This window comes from Rattus norvegicus, chromosome X (assembly GCF_036323735.1).
Source record: "Rattus norvegicus strain BN/NHsdMcwi chromosome X, GRCr8, whole genome shotgun sequence".
Classification (NCBI taxonomy): domain Eukaryota; kingdom Metazoa; phylum Chordata; class Mammalia; order Rodentia; family Muridae; genus Rattus; species Rattus norvegicus.
Genome location: NC_086039.1, coordinates 56,181,627 through 56,203,957, shown reverse-complemented (window position 1 = coordinate 56,203,957; position 22,331 = coordinate 56,181,627). Strand labels below are relative to the sequence as shown.

Below are 22,331 nucleotides of genomic sequence, written 5' to 3'. Positions count from 1 at the left end.
ATCCTCATCTGTATCAGTAGGGCTCTGGCAGAGCCTCTCAGGGGACATACATATCTGGCTTATGTCAGCAAGCACTACATCGCATCAGCAACAGTGACTGGGTTTGGTGGCTGCATATGGGATGGATCCCCAGGTAGGGCAGTCTCTGGGTGACCTTTTCTTCAGTCCCTGCTCCACTCTTTGTCCCTGTATTTCCTCCTGTAAGTATTTGGTCTCCCTTTTAAGAATGAATGAAGCATCCACATTTTGGTCTTCCTTCTTTTTGAGCTTCTTATGATCTGTGAATTTTTTCTTAGGTATTCCAAGCTTTTAGGCTAATATCCACTTAACAATGAGTGTTTACCATGTGTGTTCTTTTGTGACTCAGTTACCTCACTTAGGAAGATATTTTCTAGTTCCATCCACTTTCCTAAGAATTTCTTGTAGTCATTGTTTTTAACAGCTGAATAATAATCCATTGTGCAAATTTTCTGTATCCATTGCTCTGTTGAAGGTCATCTGGGTTCTTTCCAGCTTCTGATTTTTAAAAGGACAAAAAAATGGCCTTTGCAAAATTGCAGTGAAAGTAAAGCAAGACAATATATACTACTGAAATATAAACAAAATCATTAAAATAGAAATAATTTTAATGTTTATATTGCATCATAGACTCATGAAATTATAATATTTTCTACATTTGTATATGTCTAGAAGAATCTTTCAGCACTACAGTCGTTGTGGGACAGTGATTTTTCACATTGGAACTGGCAAAATATTACACAAATTTTATAATATATGCTCTATGATGAGCACAATGATCAATTTTCAAATATGATTTTATTCTAAATTTCAGAACTGGTAGCTGTTACCGTATATTTAAAAAGGTGGTTTTGCATATTTCCTAAGTTGAAGATCTTGAAGTGAGAATTTTATTCATGATTGTCCACCCGGTTACAGTCAAATCACAAAGGTAAAGACCAGTGGAAAGCCAAAGAAGTAGAACTAGATAATTTGTAGCAGAGACAAAGTGGAATAAGGCACGACAAGAGGAATTAAATTGCTTGTATCTGTTGTAAAAGGTATCATCATCGTCAACGTAGTCGACATTGTTGTCCTCCTCCTCCTCCTCCTCCTCCTCCTCCTCCTCCTCCTCCTCTGCCTCCTCCTCCGCCTCCTCCTCCTCCTCCTCTTCCTCCTCTTCTTTTAGGATCTACAGAAGGAATACATGTCCATTCTAACCATTTTAGATTTTCAATTTCTGTAGTTAATACAATTAGTTTGGGTTGGATTTTTTATTAAATATTTTAACTGATACTTAAAAACAGAAAAATGGTACATAGTTGGTAGACAACATGATGCAAAGGTATCGGTAAGGAGAGCATGATTATTTTTTACCTCAGACTTGTGCTCATTTTAACTTCTAAGATAATTGTAAAACCAATGAAGCAATTAGCATAGATAATTATATACAGTGATCATTTTATATAAATATTTGCATACCCCAATAACAAAATTTCAGAATCACAGTTAATAGTACAACAGAAGAAAAAACAAATGAAATATTTTTATGTAAGCTGGGGGTAGATATTATGACCTTATTCTGTCATTCATCTTTAGTCCTACTGCTATCTTAGTATCCAATCAGCTTCCATTTGAGTTAGTATTCGTTTCTAGTATCCTCCCATTCTTTAAATTACATACCTTCTAATTTGAATTATTATATCATTTTCTGTTAAATTGAAATGAGATCCTGTAATTTACTTGTTAAAAAAAATCCCCATGCCTCCTAAATTTTTATAGGCTAGGATATACCAGCACATTATACCTTTAACTCTTTTGTCATTTCTACCTTTGCACATTGACCTCTTTCCCAACCATCTGCTCCAAACTTTTACTTTTATTATGTATTTTTACTAGACCAGAGGCCTCCCTTCACACTTTGTCCCTTTACTTTTATTTCTGTTTTTAAGATGTAGATTATTTTAAAGACTTTAACTCAACAAACTTTTGTGAATTGCATTGCTACTTAAAACTGTCCATTTCTTTATGAACTCATTTCAAATTTGTATAACTATTTTGAAATGAATGCTATTGTAATCATGTGTTCACAATGTTGTTTACATATGTAGACTACATATGAATAGACAGAAGTCATCACATTTACTAGTGTTTTTAGTTTCAGAAATGTCTCTTAATGGTAGAAGCTTTAAAAAGTCATGATGAATGAATTCAATTAACTACTGCTGATGGGTACACATATGATGACATTTGACATGTGATAGTCCATGATTTGATATGCAAGAAAGGATATATTAATAATTATCAGGCAAAAATTTGTTTTTTATAACACAATCTACCAGGCTGCTACAGAATGCTACTGAACTACTAATATTACACATTGACCATTGATATTCTTATGTTCTTTGAATTCTCCTAGACTTTGAATGAGAATTTTGTGGAAAACAAAATAAAATACTGTTTTAACTCGATATATATTATAAAGACAAATTTCTATCAGCCTGAATTTAATGTATTATGTGGTACCAAAGTCAAGGTTATTTTTATAATTCCTTGAAGGTCTAACCAAATATTCAGTGTTGTGATACATTATGAAACTGACATCTTTACACTTTTAAATGATACTTTTTACTTTTTCTCTTTTTCCAACTTTATTAACTTGAGTATTTCTTATTTACATTTCGATTGTTATTCCCCTTCCCGGTTTACTGGCCAACATCCCCCTAACCCCTCCCCCTCCCCTTTTATATGGGTGTTCCTCCCCCCATTACCGCCCTTCCCCCAACAATCACATTCACTGGGGGTTCAGTCTTGGCAGAACCAAGGGCTTCCCCTTCCACTGGTGCTCTTACTAGGCTATTCATTGCTACCTATGAGGTTGGAGCCCAGGGTCAGGCCATGTATAGCCTTTGGGTAGTGGCTTAGTCCCTGGAAGCTGTGGTTGATTGGCATTGTTGTTCATATGGGGTCTCAAGACCCTTCAAGCTCTTCCAGTCCTTTCTCTGATTCCTTCAACGGGGGTCCTATTCTCAGTTCAGTGGTTTGCTGCTGGCATTCGCCTCTGTATTTGCTGTATTCTGGCTGTGTCTCTCAGGAGGGATCTACATCCGGTTCCTGTTGGCCTGCACTTCTTTGCTTCATCCGTCTTATCTAGTTTAGTGGCTGTATATGTATGGGCCACATGTGGGGCAGGCAATGATCATGAATCTTTAAATATATTTATAGATGTCAGTGTACTAGGAAAAGCTTTTGTCAAGTGGATCACTAAGTTTGCATATATCATTCATGCAATTACAGAGTATTCTAATGGACTGGAAACAGTTTATTTAGAAATAAGCATGCTGGCAAATTTCGAATTAGATCTATATTTTCACATTTTAGCTTCTTAAAGAGAAATTTGATGGCCTGGACTCCTAAAACTAGTTCATCATGAAACTGCTGTTAAGTTACTCCTGTTAAGTTTTCTTTAGATATAAAATGGGATTAATCATATAAGTAATTTCAGGGAGTACCATAATAATAAAGTGATAAGCACAATGCCTAGGTGGCAACAAATGTTCAATGAAGACTTACTACAAATAGTACAATAAGGTCTCAATTTTCATTGGTTTATTTCTCAAAATTCAGTGATCTCCAATTAGAAATCATACTTTAAATACCATTCATTCTATTTCTAGCATGCCATAAAAGTCATTTAATTACTAACTTTGACATTAGGGTGATTTGCAATTTATGGAAGAGATATGACTCTAAGGTTCTAAGGAAGAATACAGTTGCTTAGTAATATACATTGTATGGCCAGCATGAAGAAAAGAAATGACTTTTACTAGATGGGTTCAGGTATCACAGCAATGATAGCAAGAAAAGTCTCCATGTGCTTATGTAGAATGAGACTCGCTTTAACAAAAGAAATGAAGGAAGGATAAGTAAGAAGCATGTAATAACTAAGAGGAGGACATGTAAACTAAAATATGCAAAGATTTAGTGACAATTCTTTAATTAAAGTATTTAATATAATTAATAATTATGATATTTATTGATTATTGAAGGAATAGTATACCATATCTTTGATTTATGAGCACTATTCTAAAATATTTAATATGTAAGCAAATCAGTGTTTAACAAACAAGTGATGGAATTGGTATTTGAATTTTCTTCTGTACAGCAATGAAATTATTTAGTCATCTGAGTGTTTTCAATTGCAGAGTCTAGACTATTTGCTGCATTGTATGCAATGAAAAAAAAGAATGTTCTTTTAAAAACATTTCCTAATCTCAAAAACCAACCTACAATTATGACAAGTCTAAAATTTGTCCCTATTTGAAATTTGACAATATAAAATACATTAAATTCATGAGTACTAGCACATAACATACATTAGTATGTCAGACAAAGATGTTTTATGATAATAATTTCACAAGCTCCAGTTGAACCTGGAGCTTCCACTGCAGTGTTGAAGGGCAAAAGGTATATGTTAGCACAATGGGTTGTAAGACAGGAGAGGATTCCAAATACCACAGAGGACAAATCTCTATTCGACTGTAAACATACTCATACTGTCATGTTGCTCCAGAAGAAGACTTTGTATTTATTCTATAAGATGTCTGATATACAAAATCTTTAAGAAACTAATGTATGACAAAGTGTCTCTGCCTACCAGACTTAAAAATAGATGAGATACTCATGGACATTTCTCACCAACACCTTTTGAACATAAATATATTATCAGCCTTATGCAGCCAGCTTATCTCATATTTTCCACAATTCTTATCATTATACTATTTGATTTACACTGCTATTTAGGTTGTAGTATGTTTTATTAGGAGAAATTTTTAATTCCAGTGCACGTATCCTAGATTTAAATAGCATGGACTTAATGGGCTTGGAAACACACACACACACACACACACACAAACACGAGAAAGAAACATTTCCATCTCTGAAAAGCATGTCTAAACTACCTTGTTGAGATCCTTTTTAAATTGTAAGCAAATGTTTTTTGATTTATTCTCTTATTATATATTTTACACAATTCCCTCTTCCTCATCTTCCAGTAGCCCCCACCTTGGCTTTCTCCCAGATGCACTTCTATTCTCTTACCCTTCATAAAAGAGCAGGTGTCCCAGGGATACCAAAAACATGATATAACAAGATACAATAAGACTAGACACAAATCCTAATAGCAAGTCTGGACGAGACAACTCAGTAGGAAGAAAAGGGCACCAAGAGCACGTAGAGTCAGAGATACTGCCCAATCCCACTGTTAGGATTCCCACAAGAACACAAAGGCATCAACTCTAACACATATTCAAAAAATCTGTAGCAAACCTATGAACATTTACTGATTTTTGGTTCAGGATCCATGAGCCCCTTTCAATTCTGTTTCCTTCATTATGTGTTCTATGATCTTTCTTTGTCCTGGATCCCTCTGGATCCTAAATCTTTCCTCCTCATCTTCTGCAGGATTAACTGAGCTTCACCTAATGATTGGTTGTGGGTCTCTGAATCTACTCTTATCAGTTTCTGGAGGAAGCCTTTCTAATGGTAATTGGGCTAAGCATTGATCTATGAACATAGCAGAATATCATTGGGAATCATTTTGTTGAATTTTTATCTATTCACGTTTGGTTTCATCTGAAGACTCTGAGCTATCCAGCTTTATATTTTGTACTAAAGTGTGCCAAATATTACCAGCAAAATGTAGTTCACATTCATGTTCCTCTATCTGTAAAGGCAAAATAAGTTCCATTATATTATGGTGAGTCACTCACTTTCCATTCAAATTATTAAAACCTCCTCAGGAGGACATATTGCTAAAAGCCTCAACTCTTGGGATAATTTTCTTTCCAACTGTCATTACAAAAACAAAAAACAAAAACAAAAACTACCATCCCTTTAAGCAATCCCTGCATGACCATTCTTTTATGACTCTTAGGAATTTGACTGGCAAGATAGTACTATATTTATCTTCCTAATTTTAAAAGCATTTAATTATCAATAATTACAGCCACTGTGATTTTTCCCTAGTGCACATTAAAACTTTTGCATTCCATTTTCTGTAATAATTTAGGTGGATCTAGATGGATAGAGAGTAATTAATTACCTGTAATTTCTCAAACTAAAACTGATAAAGAATATTGATATGACAGAAGACTCTAGTGTAGAATCAGACCAAAATGAATAGGATTGCATGTGTAAGAAAAGTTGTAGGAATATTAAATTTTCATAAATATTTAAATAAACATTTTGTGCTATAGTTGGATATAAGCATACACTATTGTAATCATGATGTCTCTCAAAGTCTTTTCCCCTTTGAAATTTGAAATTTTATTGCTTGTGAAATATTGTTACTATGAATGGCTTAATAAAACTGTGAGGCCCAAAGACAACAATTATATAATTATGTTTTGTCCCTCCAGTTTGGTTCTCTAATCCAAACATGAATTGTTGAGTCAGCTACATCTAGTCTTCTGAGCATATTAGCTATCTAGTTTCTGTAACCTCTTTAATATAATTTACATGACTGGATAGTGAAAATAATGTTTATGTGTATTCTTTTGTGAAGTTATTATGAAATAATCTATTAAACACATTTAAAACAGATGTAATACTCTAAAAATTAGTTCCCATTCCTTATTCCATTTTCCTTTCATTTTTATATTCCTTTATTACCTTAATAAATATATAATATTCTCTGTGATATAATATTTCATAAAAGCTATATTCTCATATGAAATAAATTCATGCATTTTTTCAATAATTTCAGCATTTCCTATTTGGAAGGTAAGATTATCATATTGCTATTGGTAAATATGAAAGAGAAAGAAGGATGGTTGTGTTACATAGTTTTTGAACATTTTTTTAGGATGTTTAGTAGTAAGATCTGCAATTATCCATGTGAACTTGGTAGTTTTTTTGCATTAGCTCCATTGATGGTTTGTGATACAGTAAAATTCTCAGACATTATAAAAAGGATGCTACAGATGCTCACTAAGAATTTATGGCATGCCAATAGAAAAAATAGAACATCATTTACAAGATAGGATGCTGGCATTCATCCATTGACTTTTTATGTATTTATTTATTGGTTTTAGTGATTTTTTATTTTTGAGAAATAATTACATAAATTATTAAAACTAGATTCATGCTTAGTATCTTAGGTTTTCCATCACACTATCAAAATTTAAAGTAAAGAAATGTACAACCTTATTTTTAATTTAAATTAATTTTTTACATATTCACTTTACATCCTACTTAATGTAACTTTCCTGGCCACCCCTTCCCATACTCCTTCCACCATCCCATCCTCACTTTCTCCTCTGATGGGGTGGGACCTTCCCAGGAATCCCTCCACCCTAGCACTTCAAGATTCTGTAAGACTAGTTGCTTCCTCTTCCACTGAGGCCAGACAAGGCAGCCCAGCTAGAAAAACATATCCTACTGACAGGTGACAACTTTTGAGCTAATCCCTGTTTAAGTTGTTTAGGACTCAAATTAAGACCAATCTGTACATCTACTAAATATATGCTGGGAGGCCTAAGTCAAGCCTGTATGTATTCTTTGGTTGGTGGTTCAGACTCTGAGATCACCAAAGGTCCAGGTTAGTTGACTCTGTTGGTCTTCTTGTGAAGTTCCTATCCCCTTTGGGGCCTGAAATCCTTCTTCCTATTTCCCCATAAGAGTCCCCAAGCTCCATCCCTGTTTGGTTATGGGTTTCTGTATCTGTCTGAGTCAGCTGTGGGGTAGACCCTCTCAGAGAACAACGTGCTCCTGTTTGCAAACATAACAGAGTATCATTAATAGAGTTAGGGATTGATGATTGCCCATAGGATGAGTCTCATGTTGAGCCAGTTATTGGATGGCCATTCCCTTAGTCTGCTCCAACCCCTGTGAATGCCTGCATTTCTTGTAGATTGGATATATTTTAGGTTCAAAGTTTTCTGGGTGGGTTGGTGTCTCTACTGTTCCACTGGGGTTTCTGCCTGGCTACAGGAGGTGTCATATTCAGGTTTCATAAGACCCCAATATTTTGAGTCACAGCTAAGGTAATCCTTGTTGATTCATGGGTGCATCCTTTATTCCAGTTCTGTCTCATCCTGGAGATGCCCCCCATCACCCCTGTCAATTGAAGGTTTACATTCATCTTCATAGCCAATTAGAGAGACAGCAGATACTGAAGACTATGTGGACCAAGGGGGGACACTTCAGTGCGAATTGGAGTGCAAATTTATACAACCACTTTGGAAATCAATTGATTTCCAAATTGAGAAACAATTTGACAGTTTCTCAGAAAACTGGAAATAGTTCTTACTCAAGATGCAGCTGTACCAATCCTGGGCATATACACAAAAGATGCTCTAACATCACACAAAGACACATGCTCAACTATGTTCATAGAAGCTTTATTTATAATAGCCAGGAACTGAAAACAACCTAGATGTCCCTCCACTGAAGAATGGATAAAGTAAATGTGGTACATTTGCACAATGGAACACTATACAGCTACTAAAAACAAAGACATGATGAATTTTGCAGGCAAATGGATGGAACTTGAGAATATTATTGTGAGTAAGGTAACCTAGTCTAAAAGGACATGCAAAGATTATACTCATTTATGAGTGGATATTTGCCATAAAATATGGGAAAAATGTTACACTCCACAGACCCAAAGAAGGTAAACAAGAAGGAGGAACCAATCAAAGAAGCTTGAATCTCACTTAAAAGCGGAGTAAAATAGTCATAAGAGGTAGATGGAGGGAGGAAACTAGGAAGAGGAAGAAAGTGGAGCAGAATGGGGGTTTCAGGATCTGGTGTGAGGAATGTACTTTCAACACTCTATTTTATTGACTATCATCTCACAATGGCATGAAAATGAAAACATGAGGGCTAGAGAGATGGAACAGAGCTTGCTGCTCTTTTCACCCAGCATGCAAGGCAGTTCAAAACTCTCTCCTCTAGTTACAGAAGATCTGATGCCTGCTTGAATCCTCCATAGGTTATTGACATACATATTGTACATATGTATATAACACTCATACTCAAAAAATGAAAATTAATATTTTTAAAAATGATGCCATAATATAGACATAGAACACATAACACCAAAGGCATGCAGAAATGTAAAATGTAAATCACCTAATTAACTTTGAATTTCATAGATTTTATTTTAGTCCTATCCCTAGTTCTCTGTTCAAAATTATGAAACCATATAAATAACAAGAGTTTCAGGCTTGCCATCTCTAGTATATATCCAATATTTACTAATTTGCATAATAATTACTGGTTTAGATCAACTTGGTAAAATCTGATATTAGAAATCCCAGTAGACCATTTATATTAATAGTTGGTTTCTAGCAGCATAGGGAGATGATTAACAAGGGATGTAAGTAAAGGAATATCGATCCCAATTAGACAGACTGGGGTCAAACATGAAATCTTCTGATCCATAGACAGATGCATTATTCATTGTGCGACTACCCTACAGACATGGAGTAACATTTTTGGAGGTTTTATCTAATCTCAAGAATGAAGATTATTGGAAGCAAGATTAGGAGCACGGAAGAGTCAATAGAAAAAAGAGAATGCCAGATGTCTAGTCAACCAATCACATCTTCTGAAGACCTAAGCAATTGGGAGAAAATAAACAAACAGACAAACAGAAAGGAAAGCCAGTGAAAGATGATGGTTGTAAATCAAAAGAGAAAGCTAAAGATACCGAAACTCCAGAACATACTCTTAGGAAGGTAATAGTTCATCCTTTTTGAGAATCTCTGCCCCCAGTGAACTTTATTCATCAAGATAAACTACAGCCATGGTGCCAGGAGAAGAAGTTGAGCAGAAAATTCCAGAAATTGAAAGCTTATAAGTGACTCCTTGAAGGGGATTTCCCAGAAAATTGCTTTATATGAAGAATGTTCTTCACTCACCAAAATAGGCAAGGATGAAGACAACTGACAAAAAAATTGAAGAGGGGTTGGAGAGAGGGAGGAAGTCTCGGGTGACAGTTCCCCTTGAAATTGTCCCTATACCAGAGGAGCTGTACCTGTCCTGAATTATCCTCCTGTGCTCTATGAAGAAGTCAGAACCACTATTATGATTATAATTGCCTCCGAAGCAGTGTTGGTGGTGTCTTGGGCCAGAATTGTAGCCAATGATGAAAGGACTGAGGCAATGCAGTCCAATGAAACACCTGCATCTGAGACCTACGGGGGAAATATGTGTGGTTCATGTGAAAAGCCTTCCTGCAACCTCAAATGGTTGCATTTGGCTGCAGTTCCATGCCAGATAAACCTGGGTACCTGAGAAGAAAGGGAAAGTCCTCTTCCTGCTTCTAGCCTGCACTTTTCAATCCACACACATATAGGACAACATGCTGTGCCCCAAGTATGGTCAGAGGGACAAGGTCTTAAGTCTTGGATCTCTTAAGTTTGGGCTAGTTTCGGGCATCACCAACTCTTGTGGAATGGTCTGCAGAACTGCAGCTGACACTAGAGAATGACGGAAATCCAGATCTATGCCTTTGAAGGTGCCCATCTCACCCAGAAATTATGGGGTATTGTAAGTTAGTTGGTGCTTATGTACCTTGGAAAAGCCAGGGAGGCCACGAAAAGGTTAAATTCTGTTAACCATGATGACTGAACACAGGAAATGGCCTCCTAGACTTGTGTGAAGATAAAAACATTTTCTATGTGTTTTGTTGTGAGGAGTTCCTGGGGCAGGAATATGACATCTTCAGATACAACAGTTGCTTGTCCTGTCAGAAGCACATCAGGGTCATAGCCAGTTCAGCAGTCAGAGGGACAGACTTAGTTTGTGCCTCTTAGACTTAGCTGCATGTCTGTTTCCCAGGGTTGCATTACGTTAGTGTTAATACTTGGTTTTGTTTTCTGTTGTTGTAAAATATTACAAACAAAAATGGTTTCTATTATTACTATTATTAGTACAACAAGATATATGTTCTGATGGACATGCAATATAAAGAGATTTACATGTATTTTCACAGTTTGGTGACATATGATGTCATTGTAATATATCTTGTACGATTTTCAAAAGCACTTTATGATCATAAAAAGGTTATATAATATTGGACAGCTGTTGTTGGGGCACCAGTGGAAAGGGAAGCCCTTGGTCCTGCCAAGGTTGGACCCCCCAGTGCAGGGGAATATCGGAGGAATTAAGGGAGGATGGATGGTGGGAACACCCTTATGGGGAAGGGAGAGGGGATAGGGGACTTATGGACAGGTAACTGGGAAAGGGAATAACATTTGAAGTGTAAATAAAGAAATCTATCCAGTAAAAAAAAGAAGGAAAAAATACTAGGCAACTCTATATATTCAGTCAGTCATTTTTTTTCTATTGAGCATCAATCTGTGCTGACTGTCACAGAGATACATGAATATTCAGGTATGTAGAGGAATTATATTCCAACAACACAGGTGCTCTGGCAAGGGATCAAATCCAAAGATATGATCTGACCAGAATACAGACTTATCCTGGATTATAGAATGATAGGGCTAGAATACAGACATGCCCTTAATACACATCTTTAAATCCTAACAACGAAGGTAAGGTTAGTTTGTAGAAGGAAGCAGCCATATTTGAAAATGGCATCTAATCGAGAGGCAGATAAAGTGATGATCAGGAAGCTTTAACAGAACGAGACAGCAATAGGATACACCTAACTCTTAGGAGAAGACACAGCAAAGAGAGGCTACTTAAGAGCAGCAGAGTGAATCAGGGTGGGGGGGCAGTTCAGTCAGTGCAGTTTAGTTGAGTTCAGGCAAAGATTGTAGAATGTGAAAAAAAGAATTTAGTTTCCTTCAGTTGTTGCAGTCAGTGCAGTCAATACAGCTCAGTTTTGAAATTCAGAAGCAGATTTTCCAGGCAGAACAATTCAGTGAAAATCGAAGAGATGCCAGTTTGAATCAGTCATCCATGAGAGGAATTATGAGCCAGAACAGCTGGACTTAACTAGCCATGCAGAGTTCAGAAAGAACTGGAAAGGGTGAGCCTATTAAGTAGTAAACCTCCCCAACAACAATTACAGCTGATAAATAAAGGTAACTTTAAAAGATATAGGTTGATATTGAAGAGTAACTGAATTTATTTGAGGTTGAATTGAAAAAAAACTAGGGAAGCAATTATCAAAGGCTTGGAATATATTAATCACCTTGTAGGTATCTATTCATAATCAAATATAGATCAATTTTTGTAAGATAGAGCTTAAAAATACTTCTCATTCCTGGAAAGTAAAACAGATTCTTATTAATTGATTCAAATATGTGTTGAACCATAATTATTAACTATAATTATTACTGTTCTCTGTAGATTATAGTGATTGTCCTCAAAATCTTTTTTGTCAATTAAGAACCATTCATGGTTTATGCTAATAGATTCATCATTAATTCAGAAGTCTCCCCTAATAAAAGAATGATAAATTTCATACTGAACTTTTATAAATGTAATAATACCATGCCAAGTTAGCAGCTTGCATCGTGTTCACTATATACTGTTCCCTAGATGACTATTCTTCTCTAATTGAAATGGATAACAGAAGATAAAGTTATTTAGATCAGTTGACAAGCAAAAATTACTTTACAATTAGCCGTACTGAATGCATAAAAACTTAAGTATCAGATTATGTTATGCATAACTTTTTATTCAATTAAAACAGCAATTTGATATATTAATGAGTACATAATGTATGAGTACATAATGTATATATTAGCAAGAATGTGTGTGTGTGTTTGTGTGTTGAACAGTATCAATGACACTGATAATTTAAAATCTGTAAAATTCAAGAGAGAGGATCTTATCATCATGTCGATATTCATTTTAGTAAACTAAATGGTACACATCTTTGTTTACACATATTGTCACTGAACAAGGTTAAATATGCTTGCTTTACTTTTTATGTAGCTAAATTTGGTTTACAGTAATAACTAAAGTAATGACTTAATGGTTACATCATTTCAATAAACACTATGAATATGACATACTATTAAATCAAAGTTCTTAACTACTAGTCTTTTGAGGTTATCGCTTCTTACGTTCTCTCAGATATTTTATGACCATCTTGTGGCCTTTCAAGCCATGTTCCAAAGATAAAATGCTTTTCAGAGTAGTGTATATGTCTCAGAATAATCATAGCTTTAAGCCTATTCTATAGAAATCTCCTTATACATATGTCTCTCCCAGCATGAACCAAAGACAAGCTAAACATTTACAATAAAGAAATAAGAGATATGGTTTGATTTTATCTTCCTCTCCTGGCCCTGCACTTTGACACCTATTTTCATATACATCTAAGTTGGTTTTTGGATTCCTTATGGCTAGAGGGTAAGAAATGAAAAGAAAAATTTAAAAAGTGTGAAGTTACTTAATAATTCTTTTTGAGGTGATGGTATATAGGGGCTTTTAGAAAAAGTATTTTAAATCTCCACAATCTAAATACTAAAATACTTTGATTAATAATTATCAAAAACTCCATATTCAAATATTGACCTGTGATTACTTCACTGGAAAAAGTAATTTTAGTTCCCTGATGCTCCTCTCTTGGTCGTCTGCATATGGAAAGCATTTCTTCCTTGTTGTATGATAATCTGTGATATCTCCTATAGATTGTTCTTTGTCGGGATCTCAGGTAATTTTTCCTTAACTTTTTATCAAATAGTGATAGATGCAAGCCCTGTTCTATTCATAGTCCCAACTTCAGAAACAGCACAAATAAAATACTATGCTTCGATTTTGCTTAAATTTCTGATGCATTCAGCTTTTTATACATATCTGTTTATGATTATATCCAACAACAGAAAGATAAAAAATTGTCTCATGCCTTAGAATGAAAATCAAAGCATTCTCCACTCATCTACAAAGAAATCCAGAAGCTCATGATACAGAAAATGCTGTTTCTCTACATCCAGAACTTGTCATGCTTCCATGTGGGAATATAAACAAGATGTATGAAATGCATCCTACTTTTCAGCTGGAATTTAATTTTTCCATCTTTATTAAATTGGGTATTTCTTATATACATTTCGAGTGTTATTCCCTTTCCCAGTATCCGGGCAAACATCCCCCTCCCCCCTCCCCTTCCTTATGGGTGTTCCCCTCCCAACCCTCCCCCCATTGCCGCCCTCCCCCCAACAGTCTAGTTCACTGGGGATTCAGTCTTAGCAGGACCCAGGGCTTCCCCTTCCACTGGTGCTCTTACTAGTATATTCATTGCTACCTATGGGGTCAGAGTCCAGGGTCAGTCCATGTATAGTCTTTGTGTAGTGGCTTAGTCCCTGGAAGCTCTGATTTTGAAATCTCTACATGATATTTGAACTGTATGTAGCTAATACTAAAATAATATATCTAGCTTACATTTTGATGGACCAAAATTTTTCTTGCAATGAGCATAATTTTTATAAGAAAGAGTTATTTTAGCAGAAAATATATTTAGACTAAAATTCTAATTTAACTGACTGGCCACATTTTTTATTTTGTAATGCATAGTGATGACTATAAGCAAAAAATTGCTTTTCTTATTTGAGAAATAATTATATTTCATCAGCATTAAAAACCATTTCAAGATTATCTTTTTATTTTAAAATGATAACTAAATGTACTTCAAAGCGATTTCTTTCTGGTTTGATTAACAATATGTAAGTCTGTAAAACTCATTGGTAATACTTATTCTAAATTTAATCTTTCCCTTGATTGTTAGAAAACCCATCATGTATGTAATATGTTCATGTGATCATATTTTGACAGTTTCTGAACCCATCTGACTTAATTTTTTTCTTAAGAAGTTACATATTAATACAAATGTTATTATAGAATATTAGTGTAGAAAAATTAATGTTTAATAAATATACCTAAAAGTTTTTAGATATAAAATATGTAGTCTCTTAAAGAATATTATTATTACTAGAGTGTATAATATCTACATGAAAAAAATCACACAGCTTAATTAAGTTCTTATACACAATGCAGCCAAAATAAGAGTTGTGTGTTTCTTTGTAATTTAATGTAATAGTTCTTGTCATATGAGTTTAATATGACAATATCTGCTTTTCTGTTTTGAATAGTTAGTATTCATATTGATTAGTATACACTTAATGAATGAAAATTGCACATTGAATTTAACTATCACTTCTCCCATTTAAAAAATAATTAAGTTTAAATATTAACTATTTCTTGACAATAATTCCAAGAACTCCTAAACTATCATATTTTACAATAAATTTTCTGTTCCCAAGTTTACAAGGTTATGTTTCTCAATAGATGCTACAGCAGAAAATAACATTAACTAACTCTACTTGAGAGCCTGGCAGATGAATAGATAGTCTTTTACATACATCGTGCATCTAAGGAGAAAATTGCTCTTTTATGGAAACATAAAGCAATAAAAATATAGAATTAATCTATGAATTCAGTCTACTAACAGTAAGAGTCTCAAAGTGTCAAGGGAAGAAATACAACTGTGATAATGAAATTAAACATTTATGTATTGCTTGAGCATTACACAGAACTGTAAATATAAGGCCAATACAGAATTATAAATATATAAAGTAATTACACAGAACCAATATCCTTTAGCAAAAGTATTTTTCTTACTTTAGGACTAAGGTAAACTATACAAGTTATTATCATTGGTAGAAACTAGGTGAAGGGTATAAAGGACCTTTCTGTACTATTTTTGCAAATCCTTGTGAGTTCATAATTGTTTCAAAATAGCAAGCTATAAAAAGATAACCTTTTGACTTTTTTCGGTTTACTCATTTAACCAAACTCTTAATTTTTAGACTTTGAGACATCCATTTTCAAATAAAATTGCTCAAAATTAAAGAAAGACCTAAAATCCATGGAATATGATTGTCAAATATGCTAAAACACAATTAAGCAAACATTTAAATATATCATTGAACTAGAACACTTCACATAATATTATAAATGAAATATTATTTTACATAAGTAGAAAAACAATTATAATTATCTTTTAAAAAGGTGTTCATGTAAATGTTTCATATATACATGAATATTAATGTTCAAGCCATAAATATGAAAGATCTGTGCTCTTTTTATAGATGTTTAAATCATCTTATTAAAAGAAGGAAATTTTACAGTTTAAAATAAAAGACAAGCATAAAAATACTTTTTAATGATGAGTTATATATTGCAAATAGGATCATGTGTTACAAATTTATACATGAATTTGTTTACAAATACCTAAGCATATACAATGCTACTTGGATTACATTTGGGGAAAATGTTAATTAACTTTCTTTTCCCAAGGAATTCAGTTCCTAATCTAGCAAGATGAAGAAGCAAACACATATGTTTCAACAAAATCTTTTGATGTCATTTTTTTTCTACAAATTTGTTTAAAAAGACCTTGATAGGTAATTACATAAGAAGAGTGATAGATATAAACTTATGTTAATATTTAATAATAGAACCTATAAATATAATTTTGACATCATTTTGAATATTTAGAAAATTTGCAAGAATAGAATCTATGTATGTCTTCTTTGCCCATATGTTCAACAGTTCTTTGCCAAAAGAAATGTTCCCTATATATCACTTGTACATATTATCATAAAATTTTTGAGCATAGCTGCCATAGAAATGGTCAGTTAGTTTTGGAGATAAAGTAACATAGTGACCTTATTTCCTAGTTAAGAAATCTAATTTGGAATTAACTTGTTTTTTTCCTCACAATCAATGAGCAGAAAGAATGGGTTTTAATACTGATTTTCTGATTGTATGCTCAGTGCACTTTTTAGAAGTTAAGAATTTTCTAAGAATATTGCTTTAAACATTTGCTTTAAACATAATACTATCAATTATATTTCTCAATGTCCTATCAAAATGATTTTCATGTATATCTGCCATCAGTATATACCTACCAAGGAAAGTAAGTAAAGACAAATATATATTCAAGAATGAAACATCTGTTCTAACTCAGTGCTAGGCTGTGAGGTGAAAATGAGACACTTCTATGTATGATAATAGAACAACAAAAATATATTCAATGTAATGAAACAATGGTTATGGAAACCCATAGAATGATCTATAATATCCATGTGCAGAGATATCCAAAGGCTTTGAGATCAAGGGAGCATTTGCTGTAAGATTTGAGTTACCAGTGTGATGGTAATAGAACCAAGGGAAAAGAAGTTTAATGTATAAAATTCTGAACTATCGTGTTGTTAAATATTTTTGTTCATTTTCAAATTGTAGAACAGAATGTCTGAATTTATAGAAATCCTCTAAAGCATTTAAATGAACTCCCAATAATATTTTTCTACATAATGAATGTATTAAAATGTAGAGATTTATACCATGGCTTCCTCATATCTCAAAAGTTTTCTAGGCAGTATATTATTTTCTTTATTAATTAATTAATCAATCAATAACATCCCAAACGCTGCCCTCTCTTGGTCTTCCCTCAGAATTCTTCCTCTATCTTCCTTCCCCTTCCCCTCTGAGAAGGCTTCTCCCCTGTATTTACTCGCCCTGGGGCATGATTTTCTAGAGAATATTTTTCTTAAGCAATAGAGAAATCTAGCATATTTTTGACAATTCAGCAATCCAAAACCGCTTCAAAGAAATCTACAGTGATAACGGCTATGTGATTTTCTCCCTCTCTCAATTTGTCTTGAATGAAGGATAATTAAGCCAGAACATAAAGATCACAATTATATTTCATCAAAATAAATTTTGTAGATTATGTTTGTACAGGTTATATAAGGGTATATTTTTAATAGGTCTGAGAGCAGCATGGAAAAGTATGTAGTATACATACCCTCTTAACATTGACCTGTTGAGATTCTCTTTATAACTCATAATTTTTGCTTTGTCTAAATGACATGGCATCATACTAACCACTCTAATTAGCAACATAACTTTTTCTCCACCTCTCCTCACATTTTAAGAGAACTTTTTTCACGTAAAATATGCTGATTATAGTTCCCCATCCCTATTTGATTCCCAGTTCCTCACCACCTCTTCTTCCTACCAGATTCATTCCCTTTTTAGCGCTCATTGGAAAAGAATAAGCTTCTAAGAGATAACAACCAAAAATGACAAAATAAAACATTGTAAGATGGAGCTAAAACTATTATACTGATGTTGAACATGCTAATCCAGTGAGAGGAAGAGTCCCAAGATCATATACAAGTCAGAGACCCACTCATTCTCCCAGTCAGGAGTCCCATAAAAATACTAATCTAATAACTATAGGATATGCGTAGACCTGGTGTAAACCCATGTAGGCCCTGTACTTAGGGGTTCTGTCTCTGTAAGTTCATATGCATCTTGCTTAGTTGACTAAGTGAGACTTTTTCTCCAAGTGTCCTTTATCCCCTCTGCTCTTACCTCTTTCCTCCTCCACTTCTGTATGATTCCCTGAGGTCTGAGAATAGAGATTTGATGTAAAGCTCCAACTTAGAATTTTTCTCCACATAATTACTACCTATGGGTCTCTGTCAGTATCTGTTCCTATCTACTGCCTTAGGAAGTCACTATGATGATACAAGGTATCATCATACACCAATCTCTAAGTATAGCAGAATATCATTAGGAGTCATTTTATTTATATTTCTTTCTTTAGGCCAATTGTATTTGGTTTCACCATAGGTCTCTGTCTAGTTTCTGATTCTTGATTACTCAAGCAATTTTGGGTATGGGTCCTGTCTCATGAAGTAAGCCTAAAGTCAAATGAGACACTGGTTGGCTTCTCCCACGTTCTGTGCCACCATTGCTCTAGCATATTTAGAAGGCAGGACAGATTGTAGGTCAAGGTTTTTGTGGCTAAGTTGTTATCCATAGTTCTCTTTTGGTAGCTTGTATAGTACCTACTAGAACCAAAGACACTAGAATGGTGAAGGTTTTGTGTAGACACAAAATTAAGCTTTCCATCTTCAATGAGTTGTGTTCCTCGGTACTGGAACCCCATTGTCAGTTGTCAGAGAGCAAACCTATGTCTTAGCATCAGTCTGCATTTTAAATAATTAAAACAAAATTGTATCACACATATCACTTCTTTTTGAGAACCCTATCTCAGACTCATTAATGTCAGCCCAGTCTCTTTTTTCATTGGATTTCTATTGTTGCACACACACACACACACACACACACACACACACACACACACACACTCACACTCACACAAACATTTGCACAAATATAAGTATAACCTGTTGATTCTACATTTAATATTAATCTGTATATAGTTTTAGGGCTTAGTACTTTATATTAGATAATCAAATAAAGAGCTCATTTTCTGAAAGAGGCTAATTCTTCCTCTCACAGCAGATTTTAGTTGCCTGTAGGTAGTTCTTTGTCTGGGATTTGGAAAATGAGATTGCTTCACCCTCCCACATTAGCATTAGTATATCCATTGATATTTAAATTGTTTTGGTCATGTTTATGCATGCAGCCATTTCTTACAGCTGACTTCTGGATATTTTGGCTCTTACAATCTTTCTACCTCTTTCCTAATGGTTCTTGAGCTAATGGTACTGGAACTGTGCTAAAAATGTATCTACTGGAGGCTGGGTTCTTCTAATCTATTGGTTTCTGAATTATGTCCAGTTGATAGTGGAATTATTTTAATTATAAGTATGTACATGTTGAATGTACATCAAATAACACAGAAAATAATTTTTATTGAATAATGTGATATTTATTTTTGTAATTCATTCTCTATTTCTTAACAATCTCTGATAGTTATGTTTAAACATATAACAATAAGAAATTAATTTTTCTAAGATTAACTTGTTTTGGATTATGAGTGTTATCTTTCAAAAATGTGAATAAGAGAAAATAATGTGAAAACAAATTTAAGTAATTTTGTCCACATTTGATGAAGGTTTTTAGAGGACTTGATAAGTCATTGGATAATTTCATTATTAAATCACATTTTCTAATTTTTCTTTAAAAATATTTTAAACAAATATTACTTATACAAGTTGAATCTCTATGCACTCAGAGCCTATTTCTTGTCTAGGATATGCATATGACTTCTCTGCACATGAATCCAGTACATACATTTGCATAGTAAAATTTATATTCTGGGGTTTTAGCTGTGTATTTAGATGCTACATCTAAAGAGCAAATATATGTTTATTTTTAAATTTTATTGGATATATTTTTATGTACATTTCAAATGTTATTCCCTTTCCTGATTTTCTGTCCATAAGCTACCCTCCCCTCCCCCCCTTCTTCTATAAGGGTGTTCCCCTCCCCATCTACTCCCTCCCCCCCTCCGACATTCCCGCACACTGGGGGTCCAACCTTGGCAGGACCAAGTTCATCTTCTTTCATTGGTACCCAACAATGCCATTCTCTACTACATATGCAGTTGGAGTCAAGGGTCAGTCCATGCATAATCTTTGAATGGTGCTTTAGTCCCTGGAAGCTCTGGTTGTTGGTATTCTTATTCTTATGGAGTTGCAAGCCCCTTCACCTCTCTCTTTCAATCCTTTCTCTAATTCCTCCAAGCATTTCTGCTTTGTAAGTAAAAAAAAATCCTTGAAAAAATGGCACTGTTTTATATTTATATTATCTGGATGTGATCCTTGTGTTCCATAGCAAAATCTTTCAGAGGCTCTGCATGGCTAATACTATCAACTTTAGAGATTTTTTAACTCCAGTGTGTACCTTATTTAATTGTACTCAATATCTTCTCCCTCCAACTGAGGGGTTAGACATTTCCAGTCAGAAAGTTTTTGCAGCAGTAAAATTTGAAACTGTAGAATGATCACTCATCCTAATGATATGTTATTTGGCATCTTTGAATATATGACTTTTGCAAATGGTTCTTCTGAAATTTAAACAGGTTCTTTTTTTCAATTCAAAATCACATTTGAAAAGTAAAGAGGAAACTACAATAGTTGAACATGTGCTGATTCTAAAGTGAAGTACGATTTTCCCCAATAAAATATTACCATATTACAAATTTAGGATGTGTTTATGACTGACATTTTAATAACATATTTGGCCAAGATACAATAGTTTGTGATATAATAGCTGTATTTTCTATAATATGCTATTTATCCCATATCAATATTTAAGATATATTTATGATATTATGCTAACATTGATATTACCATATAACATGGAAATTGTACTCATATTGGAGGAGACATATATTAATTTTATAACACATAGAGATAGTTCATTAATGCTTTTTAACGACTTTATGATATGTGGTATATGATTAGAGGCAGGAAACATAAAGATAACATGCTTTCTATGAATTTCAAGTCAATACAGTAAATAGTTATGTCTTGAAATTTGTATATTATTATTACCTAGAAATCATGCCACTTATCCTATACCTTAGTAAGTACTTTAAAAGTATAATTAACTATATCTTAGTTTGTCTTATACTAAATTTGTATTCATTCTATATTTTAAGTTGTCCATTTGCCTTTTAGAATTATTTTTAAACGTCAAAGATAAAGTTAATTACAAGAGTTTATATTTTCACTACAATCACTTAGGTATACATTTGTTAGACATATGCCTATTTCTAGAGTCTTATTAGTGTATATAATTTTCTTAAAAATTATCTAAATTGGTTGGAACTGGAAAATATCATCCTGAGTGAAGTAACCTAATCACAGAAAAACACACATGGTATGCACTCATTGATAAGTGGCTATTAGCCCAAATGCTTGAATTACCCTAGATGCCTAGAACAAAGGAAACTCAAGACGGATGATCAAAATGTGAATGCTTCACTCCTTCTTTAAAAGAGGAACAAGAATACCCTTGGCAGGGAATAGAGAGGCAAAGATTAAAACAGACACAGAAGGAACACCCATTCAGAGCCTGCCCCACATGTGGCCCATACATATACAGCCACCCAATTAGACAAGATGGATGAAGCAAAGAAGTGCAGACCAACAGGAGCCGGATGTAGATCGCTCCTGAGAGACACAGCCAGAATACAGCAAATACAGAGGTGAATGCCAGCAGCAAACCACTGAACTGAGAATAGGACCCCCGTTGAAGGAATCAGAGAAAGAACTGGAAGAGCTTGAAGGGGCTCGAGACCCCATATGTACAACAATGCCAAGCAACCAGAGCTTCCAGGGACTAAGCCACTACCTAAAGACTATACATGGACTGTCCCTGGACTCTGACCTCATAGGTAGCAATGAATATCCTAGTAAGAGCACCAGTGGAAGGGGAAGCCCTGGGTCCTGCTAAGACTGAACCCCCAGTGAACTAGACTGGTGGGGGGAGGGCGGCAATGGGGGGAGGGTGGGGAGGGGAATACCCATAAGGAAGGGGAAGGGGGAGGGGGATGTTTGCCCGGAAACTGGGAAAGGGAA

At 34.3% G+C, this 22,331-nt stretch overlaps 1 protein-coding gene and 1 pseudogene across 2 annotated transcripts in view; both read left to right on the top strand.

Moving 5' to 3' along the window:
* Positions 1-22,331, top strand: part of Il1rapl1 (interleukin 1 receptor accessory protein-like 1) — a 1,504,708-nt gene that overhangs the window by 623,529 nt on the left and 858,848 nt on the right.
* On the top strand, positions 1,332-22,222 carry LOC134484108 (developmental pluripotency-associated protein 4-like; annotated as a pseudogene).